Source organism: Pinus tabuliformis, chromosome 3_1, assembly GCF_031772625.1.
Source record: "Pinus tabuliformis cultivar Carrire ecotype Pingquan chromosome 3_1, CPIR1, whole genome shotgun sequence".
NCBI lineage: Eukaryota > Viridiplantae > Streptophyta > Pinopsida > Pinales > Pinaceae > Pinus > Pinus tabuliformis.
Window position 1 is genome coordinate 290,099,193 of NC_142301.1, and position 13,451 is coordinate 290,112,643.

Consider the following 13,451-nt stretch of genomic DNA (forward strand, 5'->3'; position numbering starts at 1 on the left):
TACCCTGCTCAAGCTCAATGGTGTGCTCAAACCCCCAATCTGGTGGTTTTCCTGGCGGAATCTCCCTAAACACTATGGCATACCGGTCAAGGATGGATTGTATCTCTGAATGTATTGTCTGCCCTGTAGTCCCTACCTTTGATGCACGCAGCTCCACTGCCCACTCTACGTCCCCCTTCCAGAAGACTGCCTCCAACCGATGAGCCGAGACAATCTGAGGCGGATATGTGTGTTGCGCCTGTATCTTCTCATGCCTCCCTGTCTTCTCATCATCCCACTCCATATCTAAGGTCTTCCAATCTGTCGTGACCTTCCCTAGAGTGATAAGCCACTGAACACCCAGTATTATGTTGGTGTCCGGAATATCGACCACGAAAAAGTGGTCAGTCAATGTGTAGGTTCCCATCGTCACTGACAGCTCTAAAACATAACGAGCACACATCATGGTTTGATTTCCTGGGACCAAGACTGAAAACCCATCAAAGCTCTCTGTCTATATACCTCTCCGCTCAACCTTTTGTGCATCGATGAAGTTGTGGGTTGCCCCACTGTCAACCAAAACTGATACTCACTGGCCACGTATTGTACCCTGTACGGGTAGCGTCAGATACTTGGGAACTCCTCGCAATGCTGCAAGGGCCCCTCCGGTAGGTGCAAAAGATGCACCACTTGCTGCTGGCGGTGGAGGTGGCAAAGGTCCCTGCACGGCATGACTATCTCCTGCCTCCACATCACCCTCATCATCCTCTTCCCCACTGCTCTTGGAGAAGACCTCAATAAAATGTGCTTTGCCAGCAGCACATCTATGTCCTGGTACTGTCTGCCCTGTAGTCCCTACCTCTGATGCACGTAGCTCCACTGCCCACTCTACGTCCCCCTTCCGGAAGACTGCCTCCAACCGATGAGCCGAGACAATCTGAGGCGAATATGTGTGTTGCGCCTGTATCTTCTCATGCCTCCCTGTCTTCTCATCATCCCACTCCATATCTAAGGTCTTCCAATCTGTCGTGACCTTCCCTAGAGTGATAAGCCACTGAACACCCAGTATTATGTTCGTGTCCGGAATATCGACCACGAAAAAGTGGTCAGTCAATTTGTAGGTGCCCATCGTCACTGACAGCTCTAAAACATAACGAGCACACATCATGGTCTGATCTCCTGGGACCAAGACTGAAAACCCATCAAAGCTCTCTGTCTATATACCTCTCCGCTCAACCTTCTGTGCATCGATGAAGTTGTGGGTTTCCCCACTATCAACCAAAACTGATACTCACTGGCCACGTATTGTCCCCTGTACGGGTAGCGTCAGATACTTGGGAACTCCTCGCAATGCTGCAAGGGCGCCTCCGGCAGGTGAAAAAGATGCACCACTTGTTGCTGGCAGTGGAGGTGGCAAAGGTCCTTGCACGGCATGACTATCTCCTGCCTCCACATCACCCTCATCATCCTCTTCCCCAATGCTCTCGGAGAAGACCTCAATAAAATGTGCTTTGCCAACAGCACATCTATGTCCTGGTGCCCACGGCTCCTGACAGGTGAAGCACAACCGCTTCTTCTTCAACTCCCTCCTGGCATCATCGTCAATCTGTGCTCATCCTAGAATCCCCTTTGGAGGTGGAATCCTCACATCCTTCCCCTTAGACTGGAAAGTCTGTCTCTGGGGGTAAGGTGTCCAGGTCCTGGGTAAGACATCCTGTAAGTCCCGGGTCCTACTAATAGTGTCCTGGAGTGTGGTTGGTCTAGTGGATCAGACTAAACCTTGAAGTGGCTCTGCTAACCCCTCAACATACATATAGATCCTCCGTGTCGTGGATAGATCTGGCACCATCACTGAGACCCTCAAGAAATCTACAATGTAGGTCTCTGGGCTCCCTGTCTATTTGAGCCTCGTCATCTCAACAAAATGTTGCTCTGGATCACTCTGATCAAATCGCTCCATCAATCTCTTGGTGAACTCGGCATATGTCGTCACTGTGGAGTGTCCGAGTGTAACCATCCCATGAAACCACAAATCCTGAGCCTCACCATCCAAATGCAATGTTGCCACCTTTATGGCCTCTATCTCCAACATCTAGTTAAGCTGGAAATAAATGTCCAGCTTCTCCACCCAAGACTTTGCCGAATTGTTTGATGAACCATCAAACGTAGGCAAGTGGAATCTACTTGCTGCACGATGGATGTCACCATCATGGTAATGTCGGTACCCTCTGTGATGGTCGTGAGGTCTACTATCCCGCTGGAGCTTAACAAAGTCTCTGAATGAGAGGGCTTCCCTGAACTCCTGCCCATAGGCCTGGTACTTTGCAAAATAATCACCCATATGTCCGGGCTCTGCCTCTTGCTAGGCTACGGCCCCCATGTCTGCTCCTAAGAAAGTGGGCATGGTAGAGCGTGTAGGGGCATGTGAGGCCACCTGTTGCGCAATATCACGCTACTCTAGCAAATGGTGGGATGTGCCCGATTCCTCACCAACTTGACAAACCCGTGGGATCTCACGTTGTCTAGCCTCTACTGCCGTGAATCTCTTCCCCATCACCTCAATCTACCTCGACAGATCTTGTATTGATTTGAGGAGCATATCCGCAAATCTCTTCCCGTCCTCATCTGCCACCGAATCCTGCTCTGCGTCCACCCTAGGCTCCTTCTGTTCTGCGTCCACCACAGGCTCCTCCTGTTCTGCGTCCACCACTAGAACACAATCTCCCTCTCCATAGGTATTCTCCAACCTACGCCCAGTGTCTGTATCTCCTACCTCTGTAACATATGTAGGGTTTTTCCCCTGGTGTCATAGATTGCTAGCTCCACACGCTGAGCCAGATCTATGCTCTGATACCACTGTAATATCCCGTCTCAGAGATATTCTCCAAAACCCCAGTGAACTCCAACCAAATATGTACAAATGATATAATAACCGAGAAACTCAAAATGATAAAAATAACATTGGTGCAATATATAATAATATAAACATGCAATATAAGCAGATACTCAAGAAATGCAAAGAGAAATGCTAAGACATTTTATTATACTGAGTAATAGAATGAGTACATGAGGTGATCAGAAAGATGGCACCTCGACTTGCACAAGGCAAGTGAAGAAATACACTCAGAATAGCAAAGGAATGGCCTCTCTCGGAACTGTGTGGAATCTGCTGGAGAACTGTTGTGCTGCTGCTGCTACTGGAAATCAAATGAGGATTTGGGGTTGTTCCCCTCCTTAGAAAATGTTGAAACTCTAGAATCGGACTCTACTCCAGAAAACCAGAAAAAACCCAAAAATCTTTCCTGGAATAGCTGACCCCCGGAAATCACCCCCTTGGGGTTCTACATAGTCCCTCAATGCTCTGCGCTGCCACTGAATGTAACCCTCCAGAAATCTGCCTAAAACATCTACCAAAACTCTCCAATATGCAAGGGTTGATCCCCTACTCAATCTCCCAACACAAATCCTACTGCAAACCCTCAATCCAAAACTCCTACCAGAAATAACTGCATCATCCCTCTCAGTGCTATGCAGTCCTCCAAGGTGCTCAATCCTCCTACCAAAATGCTGATGAAACTACTGCTAAAATGCTGATGGAAATACCTTGCCCGAGCAAGCACTCGAAGTCTCTCGGGGCTAAGGGTGAGATCTCTGAACGGAGACACTCAATGCACTAAATAGTGCTGCAGACTAGCTAAACAACCAGCGTGCTCTAAGTCGAAGTGACTATCTCAAATTATCATAACTAAATGCCAAAATGAGGAAGCTCCTCTCTCCTTTATAGCCTTTTCCTCTCTCAATCCCAAGGCCCACCTTCTCCAGCGTAATTCCCCTCTTGCCACATGTTCCTTCCCTTCTGCGAAGTCCCTACAAGTGTCTGCGTGGGCTCCATCTCTGCATCCCCCTTTGGCCCCCTTTGCTCCCCTTTAAGTCACAACGTGGTGCTACTAGGAAGTGACTTTTATTCTAAGAGTGAGTCATGTCCCCTTTTCCTCGCCTTTTTATTCATAAATAACTATAGAAGGCAAAAATAAGCAAAATCGAATATTCCAATTAGCCATGGCTAATTAGGAATATTACAATAGTTATGAGGGGTAGACTTCCTTATTGCCATAATTTTGCTTTCCACTTTGTAACAAAGCCCTTTTGCTCTTTTTTCTTCCAATTTTTGTGGTGTTGCTCTAAAGAAGGTGTTTCTCTTTGTATCCTCATAATGTGCTACCATTTCCTCCGTGAAAATTGACCACGTAACAAGTTGTTTACGAGAACAAAGCCCTTTATACCTTAAAAATTGATCTGGTTCTAAATGTGAGGATGCAATACATACCTTTTGTAACAGTGGTACACAATGTAGATCAAAATATTGCTCCATCTGTAGTATCCAATTTACTGGATCATTGCCATCAAACTTCCTCATATCGCCTTTTGCTTGATTTTAGGAGCTCGATCTTGAAAGGATTGTAACTCTGTAATTTTAGATCCTTTTTTCATTTTGTAGGAGCTCGATATTGAATCTAATGTATCTCTATAATTTTGGATCTCGAGGTCTGAAATTTCTTCCTGCGGTAACCCTCTTGGTAATCTTTCTAACCCCACAAGTCTGATCAAGATTCGATTCTCCAATGAAGGGTTATTCCAAATCTCCCACGATGACCTGAGTATAGACTGGTTCAGTAGAGCGAACTTGTACGACGTGCCTCGGGTCACTATTTCAACCTTAGATTCTTAAAATGATACCCAAACAACTATAATCTGTCCTCTTTCTGTAACTTCTTATGAAAATTCAATCTGATGCTCAGAGCAAAAGTTATGACGATTTTCCCAAGGTGACCTTTTTATATACCTTTTCAGAATAGCGAACTTGTACGAAGTGCCACGTGTCACTATTTTGACCTTCAGATCTGAAAAATATATACAGGAAACTACAGTCCATCCTCTTTCTATAACTTCTTACGAAATTTCAATCTGATGCTCAGAGAGACATTATGACGATTTTCCCCAAGTCACCTATTTAGAATGTAATTTGGGAGTCTGAAAAAACCCTAACTTCCTCAGATCATATCTCCGCAAATGTAGCGAGAAAAGCTCTAAAATCCAGACCCAAAGTTTAGAACGATTTCGTCTCAAATGGGTTTTTTTTGTAGCTTCTGAAACATCGTAAAAAAAAGAGGAAGTTATAGCGAAAATTCCACGATGACCTGTTTGGAGCAGCGAAACCCTAAAATCCAAAGCTCTGATACCAAATGTTATGAAACCAACTCACAAAAAGATAGAAAAGATAGTTGAACGCCTTAGAAATAAGCCTCTTTGAGGGGGCAACCTCCTCTACATTACACAAATGAACAATTCTTAGATGCTACAAATGACAAGACCTCCTTTCTATATATAGGAGTCTAAGGGGTCATAATATAATCAGAGCCGACATAACAATAATAATGTAAGGGCACAATAATAACAATAGTGGGCTTCTATGGGGCACAATAATAACAATATGGGGACTACATGGGCACAACAATATAATAAGGGGGATGTACTAATAACAATAAGGGGTTACACTAGTAGTATAGGGACCTAACACTTTAACTTACAGATATTGTAATTTCAGTGAAACTGTATTATTAAATACCAACTGCTTCATTACTCTTTTCTATAAAAGACAACATTAAATTCACAGATATGAGGAAAAAACATTTAACATTCAAAATATGTCTGGAATCACTTCGAAAGTTTTATTGGAATCACCAAGCAGATGAAAAGATTAAACAGGAAATTTTTTGCTTCTGAAGTCCAAAAACCCGAAACCCCTCCTCGTTCCTCAAAATTTCCTTTTGTATGATAATTATAATGAGGACAGTTATGAAATTTTCAACTATCAAAACTACTAACTACTTGAATTGTTTTAAACTATTTGGTCCTTCGAAGGACTTCATCTATGATAAAATAAAAACAAAATTACATCATTTTACAAATACATTTTGAAAATTTCTAATGAAGTAACAGGTGGCTTTTCCTCATTGAGTAATCTGAGATTCTGGTGCAGTAGAAGGTCCAGCTTCTGTTGTTATTACTATGGGAGACATCCACTCTTTGCATTTGTTCCAGACTATCATATCTGAGCTCTGACTTTTAACAAACCTTGTGTGAGCCATTATGAAATTTGTGATCCTACTATAAGTCGGCTTCTCAGTAAAAAGAGTTCGAATTAACCATAACAACTAAAAGTCCCTGTGTAGATAATTTACAATTGTTACCCCTTTAAGAATTGTTTTTTTTTCATGAGAAGTGCCAATATTGCTTTTGGATTCTACCAACAAGGTTTCATAAGTCTCCTAGGGAAGCAGATTTCCCTGTTGATCCCAGCATGAAGGCAGTCTTGCTCTGGTTCTCTTATCAAAGTTGGTGTTAAACTTTAAAATAGATTCTTTGATCTCTCCCAACTTTGTCTCAGATGTCTTTCTATACAATTTTTTCAAAACCATATTGTTTATCTCCAGCACCAATTATGTTCTGTCTTCAATCTGCATCTCTCTTAACTCTTTTGATGACTTAGAATTAAAGAAATCGATCATCTTTTTAGCAAATTGTGCAAGTTGCTGGAGATTGTTTTTACTTGCAGTAATTATTCTTTCTAAATCTCTAACAATGGATTTATCCTCTGCTACAATTGAAAAAAAATCCCAAAAATTCTTCATTGTATTAATAATATCATTCTAAATAATCTCCTTGGCTTGAATGAGGGACATATTTCCTTTCACCTTCTCCTTCAGCTCTTTAATTTCATGAGAAGAAAATTGATAATCATTTTGATACTTTGAGGCAATGTCTTTATCCATGGCTAAATCCCTCTCTGTTATCTTCAGGATTTGCTTTGTATCATCTAGATTTCTTTTCATCTTCGCCATCTCATCTTCTGATATCTTTAATTCAGTCATTACTCTAGTCAGCTTCTCTACATGGTCATCAGAATTAGGTTGTACTAAAATAGTGCAGACATGTGTATCTAGTTTCTGCTGCAAACTAGAATTCATCTCTTTGAGGGTAGCAATTTCATTATTTATTTGCAAAAGTTTATTTGTTAGAAATTATTTTTCTTTCTCCACCTGAGCTATCTTTGGAGCCATGACATGCTCCACAGAAGGTAATTTTAGCTTTTTCCTGAAGACCTAAATTTCGATCTTTGCCCCTTGCAAAAAAATTTGTACAAAACTTATGTCTTCAAGATTTAGAACCAAATTTTAACAATTAACTTCTTTAACTCTTCATTCTAGGTGAACGAGGCTTTGGAATTTTTCTTTTCCAATTCTAGATGATTAACCACCTTTCATAATAAAGCTTCAGCTTTACTGACAGCCAAGGATGTTTTTCTTAAGTCACTATAGATTAATTCTCCAGTTTGTTTGTGCAAATTAATATTGTCAGTCAATGGGATTTCTCTTGCATCTACAGTCAATTTGACAATTTTAAAACCTAATGACGATAAAACAAACAATGCAAAAGGATGAGAGAAAGATAGCTTCAATTGATTTCTCTCAACATCCATGGCAAACAATAGTCCGATGTGATATTCAGAAATGGACTGTGCTTCAAGATGAGATTCAATACTTTCTTTCACCCTCCTATTTATTTCTTCTATTTGACCATACAATTGTTTTATAACAAGAAAAACACTCCTAGAAGTTTCTTCAGGCACCGGGGAAGAAGGTGTACAAGTGGCATCTCCCAATTGCAACTGAAAACCCATTGTAGTTGAGGAGCTCCCAGCTAGAGACACGGGATCCTTTTCTATCTTAGAAAACCTTGGCTTTTTTGAACGCTGGTCTATTTCACCTTCCAAATCAATTATGTCTTCACTACCTCTTTTCAAACCCTTTTCAGTGGGATGTGGAGTTTCAATCTCTATTCCTCCTTGTGCTCTTGTTTGACCACCATTTTCCAATTTTTCCACATCTGGTCGAGGTTCATGTGTATAAGGAGCATATGAATTTTCGACTCTTCTTTTAGAAATAATATGATGGGGATCATATGACCATTTTTCACCCATTTGTAATTCCATACCTTCAATAATCTTCTCCAATTCTTCCTTGGTCTGTCTATTGTTCACAATAAAAGGCCCAATTGTTTTTGGTAGTTTGAATAAGTGCCCCTTCTTTGCTGGGACAAAATGAACCTGATCAACATTTAAACTTTGTCTAATAAATTCTAAAGAGAATAGCCTCATAAATACAAATGTGGGAAGTCTATAACGGGCAACCTCTGCTCCATACAGTCTGATCTCAACATTGTCTTCAAACTAGAATCAATCACCCACTTTAAAATCTTTGCTAAGTTGAAGAAGAGATTGAGCCTTTGGCAAAATACAAGATGGAGGAGAGCTATTTATAATGGAGTAAGCAACTGACAAGAAATAAATAGTGAAGTATATAAATCCTTCATAATTGGCATGAATTATTAAGGTATCTATCCAATTCACCATTGATTGCTTCTTTTTATGCATATCCATTATATTAAGACCCAGATGCATGAATTTCTCCACATGGGTGTATAAGAAAATATAAGTCGCTAATGAAGCAATTCTGAAACAACCAGTAAGAGTAAGGTCTAATAACTGAGAATTAACCAGTTTTTCCCAATAGGCAGGTATATCAAGTACATTCTCAGATTGCCACATTAAATTAAACATCCCCAAAATGGCTCGGCTAATGACAGTTGTATCTTCCCTTCCCAAAACCTTGGCAATTATTTGCAAAATTGGTCTTACATCTTCAACGAAGGTTTCAAGAGAAAACTGAGTAGACTCTAGAGGCTATTGTCGTCCTGTTGGGATTAAAAATAAGTTCATCTGCGCATAATCCTTCCCAAACAAGTTTTGAAAAGTTGAAAATAAAGTTTCTTCTGAAAATTAGGTATAAAGATTTGAAGGTGGAAAGACCAGGGCTTGCTAAATTAAAAGGGAAGACACCTGAAAGATATTTTCACCTAATGCATTCATCACAAAGCACTTCTGAGGATGGAGAGCAGATACTAACCAGTAAATCAATTCAGGTAAAACATAGGGCTTGGGGAGTTATTGCAGCAAAAAGGCTAGACTTTACGAGTGCAGCATACACAAGGGACTCCTTTTGGTTGACAGAAATATGCTAATCAAGTTCCATTAGATTTAGAGAGAAAATTGGATCAAAAACATCCCTCTCAATGTCCATGAGAGGAATGTGGGTAGAAGAACCCAACAACACAAATTTATTTGACATTCTAAAGACTTCAACAAGTGGAGATGATGTATAAATACATGTTTAATGGATGACTGGTGATAATAATTTTGAATTTTAAGCAAGATGGTGACTGCGACGTGCTACAAATATGGAGAACTGAAAATGATAAAATGGGAAGAATGAGACTAAGACAGAGTTTATGGGAAAATGCGAAAATGGGAAGGAAAACAAAATTAATGTTGAATTGACGTGTATGGGATGGATGAAGTGGCAGAAAAGACGTGACGATGTGATGGGGTGATGTGAAAATGACATTATGGTGACGTGGAAGACCAATCTTCTAGAACGTGCTCACTTGTTGTGGAGCTACGGGGGCACCCACCAGGACACTGGAAACCCACTAGTGGTGATCATGCAAATCATAATTGTCGTTGATTGATAGTCAACCGTCGACCATTGACTGCTCTACGGAGGCACTTGCTGGCATAACTGTGGAGCAACTCATGATGTCGGGTTGAAACCATTGAGGGTCCTAACACAACATTTAACTCCACCTGACGGAAATGCCCACCATTTAGCTGTATAATATGTTGTTTACTAAAACAAATCCGACTGGGTCCCGATAGAATTAATACTGCATCATTCTTAACGTTAATGTTAATCCACCCTTCATAAAATCAAAATCTTAATGCTTATTCTAGACTTTGATTTTGATTTTTATTTTTTAATTATATAATTTTTTTTCTTTTTCACAATTTTAAAACATAGTCAAAAATGAGCTACAACAGGCCCCATTGCAGCCTATCGCGGTGGAAAAACCCTTTCAATAGTGGGGCTCGGTGTTATTGGAGAAGTATTTCCACATTCATCAAAGAAACGTCACTATATTCTCACTGCAACAGACTACTTTACGCGGTGGACGGAAGTAGTTCCACTTAAACAGGTGAACGATCAAGAAGTCATCAATTTCCTTCAACAAAATATCATCTCCAGGTTTGACATTCCTACTTCACTTGTTTGTGATAATGAAACATATTTCTCATCACTAAAAGACTATGATTTTGTATTAGAAAATGGAATTGTATTGAAGCATTCAGCTAATTATTATCCAGAGGGGATGGTCTTGTTGAATCCATAAATAAGAACCTTATTTGTATCATCAAAAAGACCATATTCTCTTAACAGAGGAACTGGCACTCCACTTTGGTAAATTATTTGTGGATGACCAAGTCACGCCAAAGCCCTCTCTGAACACATCCCCTTACTTCCTGGTGTATGGAAAAGAATCCATCCTCCTTCCTAACATTTACTTGCCCACTCTCCAACTCTCGCAAGAATCCCAAGGAAATTCATGCTTATTAGTGCAGCATAGGATGGACACTCTTCACAAGTTGCAGGAAGAAAGACTAAAAGCAAAAGAAATATTTTCACTTCATCATAACCATATCAAGAGGTGGTTCAATAAGAAATTTGCATAGAAAAATAACTTCAGTGTGGGTAACTTAGTCTTGAAGTGGGACAAGGCCCACGAGGACAAAGGAAAACACACCAAGTTTCAATCCTTGTGGATTGGACCATTCACAACCCACAAAAAGTTTGTCCAACACGCGTATTTTCTACAATCACTTGACAAGAGGATTGACTCTCTCCACGTCAATGGCCAAGACTTAAAACATTATTTTCAAGGAAAATATGGGATTGTTCCCTACACTATATACATAGTACTTTCTTGTTTGTTTGATTTTATTTTTGTTTTTTGTATGTGTCATGTAAATAAATGTTGTGTGTCAACATGTTTCATGGATTCTTTGTGTGTGGATGAGTTAAAAGAGAGTCTTGTGACACTTCAACATTTGGCTAACGTTTCATCCATCTTCCTTGTGTTGGTTATTTCTTTTGGTTGATGAAGTTATGATGGAAAATACAATCCGTCTGTAAGGAGAGTTTTGGTTAAACCATGAACCTGTGTCTATTCAGGAAAGCCTCATGCCCATACTTGTTTTTTGTGTTTTTGTATTGTCATGCCTATCAAATTAGTAGAGGAGGAGAAGGGGGAAAATCTAAGCAAGCAAACCTAAATCAGAGGTCTTTATATGCTTCTCCGAAGGAACAACCTCTTATGATCTCAATAATTTGGGATCCATATTCCACCCATAAAATGAATAAGTGTCAATGCATAGTCCTATAAAATAAATAAATAAATGTGAAAGAAGAGAAAGGCTTCCTATGCAGAGAGGTGAAGCAAGCAACTCTGTTAGGGTATTGTCCAAGCTCGCTGGTAGCGAAGAAATTTTTGTGTCCCTATAATGACTCCACTGGGGTACTGTCTGGACCTACTAGCAGCAGAGCAACACCAAATATGAAAAAAAATACTCTGAAAATCTTAAGCTCGCAAACTTCACTACCCTTCCCAACTCAAAACTTTGCGATATCATTGAATCTTATGAAGTGTTCAACCAAGAAAGGTATAGAGGGGGCCATGTTTATTCATGGGTAAGTGGGGAGACCAAGGTAATCCACACGATGAATCAATACTCCCCGAAGAACCAAGGCCTTGCACATAAAAGTTAACCAAGGCAGAGAAATTGGATTTCTACCAGTGTGTCGCCAAGTGTTGTAGCTGCTATAACACCCTCCAAAATTTTGGCTTACACTCAATTTTGGAGCCTTCTTTGGTCTTGTACATTGTTGTCGCAAACTTTGAAACTCATTTCATGTGTTTTCTTGAGGAGTTTTTGTCCCCTTTGCAAAATAGGAAAAATGTCGTAATTTCACATGTCAATTGTCGCATCATGTATAAAAGCCCGTTCTAGTGGTTTCAGGAGGTCACCTTTGTGTGAATGAGTTGTTTTGACCATGTAAACTTCCACCGCGCTCATTTCCAAATTTTTAAGCATTGTCGCACAAGTGTCTTCATGGTCGTCGAAAAGTGTATCTTAGGTGTCACACTTGTCGTAAAGTTGTCACACGAAGAGAAATGCATTGTCATGCGTCATGGATGATCTATGTTGTTGTGTCATCAAGTATTCCAAGTGTGTGATCACAGTCAAAGTTTTATCTCTATTCACATCAGCCTCACTAATCCTACACTTAGTCATTTTTTGGAAAAGCTCCCCAACCAAGCAACCTAGCTTTACCCAGCCTCTCTGGACTGCGCACTACACAGTCTCAATCCTAAGTTGTGACCTTGCCTCTTGTCACTACGTAATGTGTGGTTCCTGCCTCCCAAGACTGTTGCACTACGCAGTTTCTGTGCCCAAGCCCTGGCCTTGATCCCAAGAACAACACAATTTTTTCCTCCCATTCTTGCATTAACTGCACATGCACAATCTCTAGCTTCAAGCTCATCCTTGATCTCGTGAACTGCACAGCTACATAATGGCCCAACCTCTCTTGTCTCCCAGAACTACGCAATGTGTTCCCCAAGTTCTCATCTCTCAACCTGTCACACTGACCCTGGGAATTGTGCAATTTTTCCACTCATCCTGGCCTGAACTGCGCACTACACAGTCTCAAGGCTCAAGGCTCCCCTTGCATACTTGAATTGCGCATTCACCGAGCCCTCTTCCCAACCTTCCATCCAGTTCCAACTCAGTCAATGGATCAACATGCTTAAACATAGACTAGGGGGTTTTTGGATTGATGTCATCTCGTCATGAGTAAATTGCAGAAACATGTACCTTATTATGCCATGACAATATGATGAAGAAAATAGATGAAGGAGTGCAACATGTTGAAATACCATCTTGTAGTTGAATACGCAAGTTGATCAATCAAGAGAAAGAAAAGGGACACCAGTTTGTGATCATCATTCAAGACTTGAGATCATTGAAGATCTCTTATCACCAAGCCATGCAGAGGTGAAAAGAAGAAGACCTATAGCACACAGTGGCAGCAATGGCTTGACATTGCCACATCATCAAGAATATTTATGTAAGCAGTGTCATGTGATGTCATGTCATGAGTTGTCACATGCCACACCCTTGTGGTTAATGATGTAAATTATGTTTCGAAAATGTATTGTAAAGTGGAAGTCCAAAGGACATGTATGGAATATGAAGAGTCATGTAAAGTTGAAGCATCACTTCCTCATTGTTATATATACATCCTCGTTGTAAGAGCAAAGGACTTTTCACCTTGGCTCCTCCCACAAGGCATTAAAGAGATAAGCTAGTTATTTTGAGGAGCAAGGAGTGGCTCCAACGCTACACTATTGGAGCTAGTGGTCTTCATTGTAAACACGTGTGTTGGAACTTTTACTTA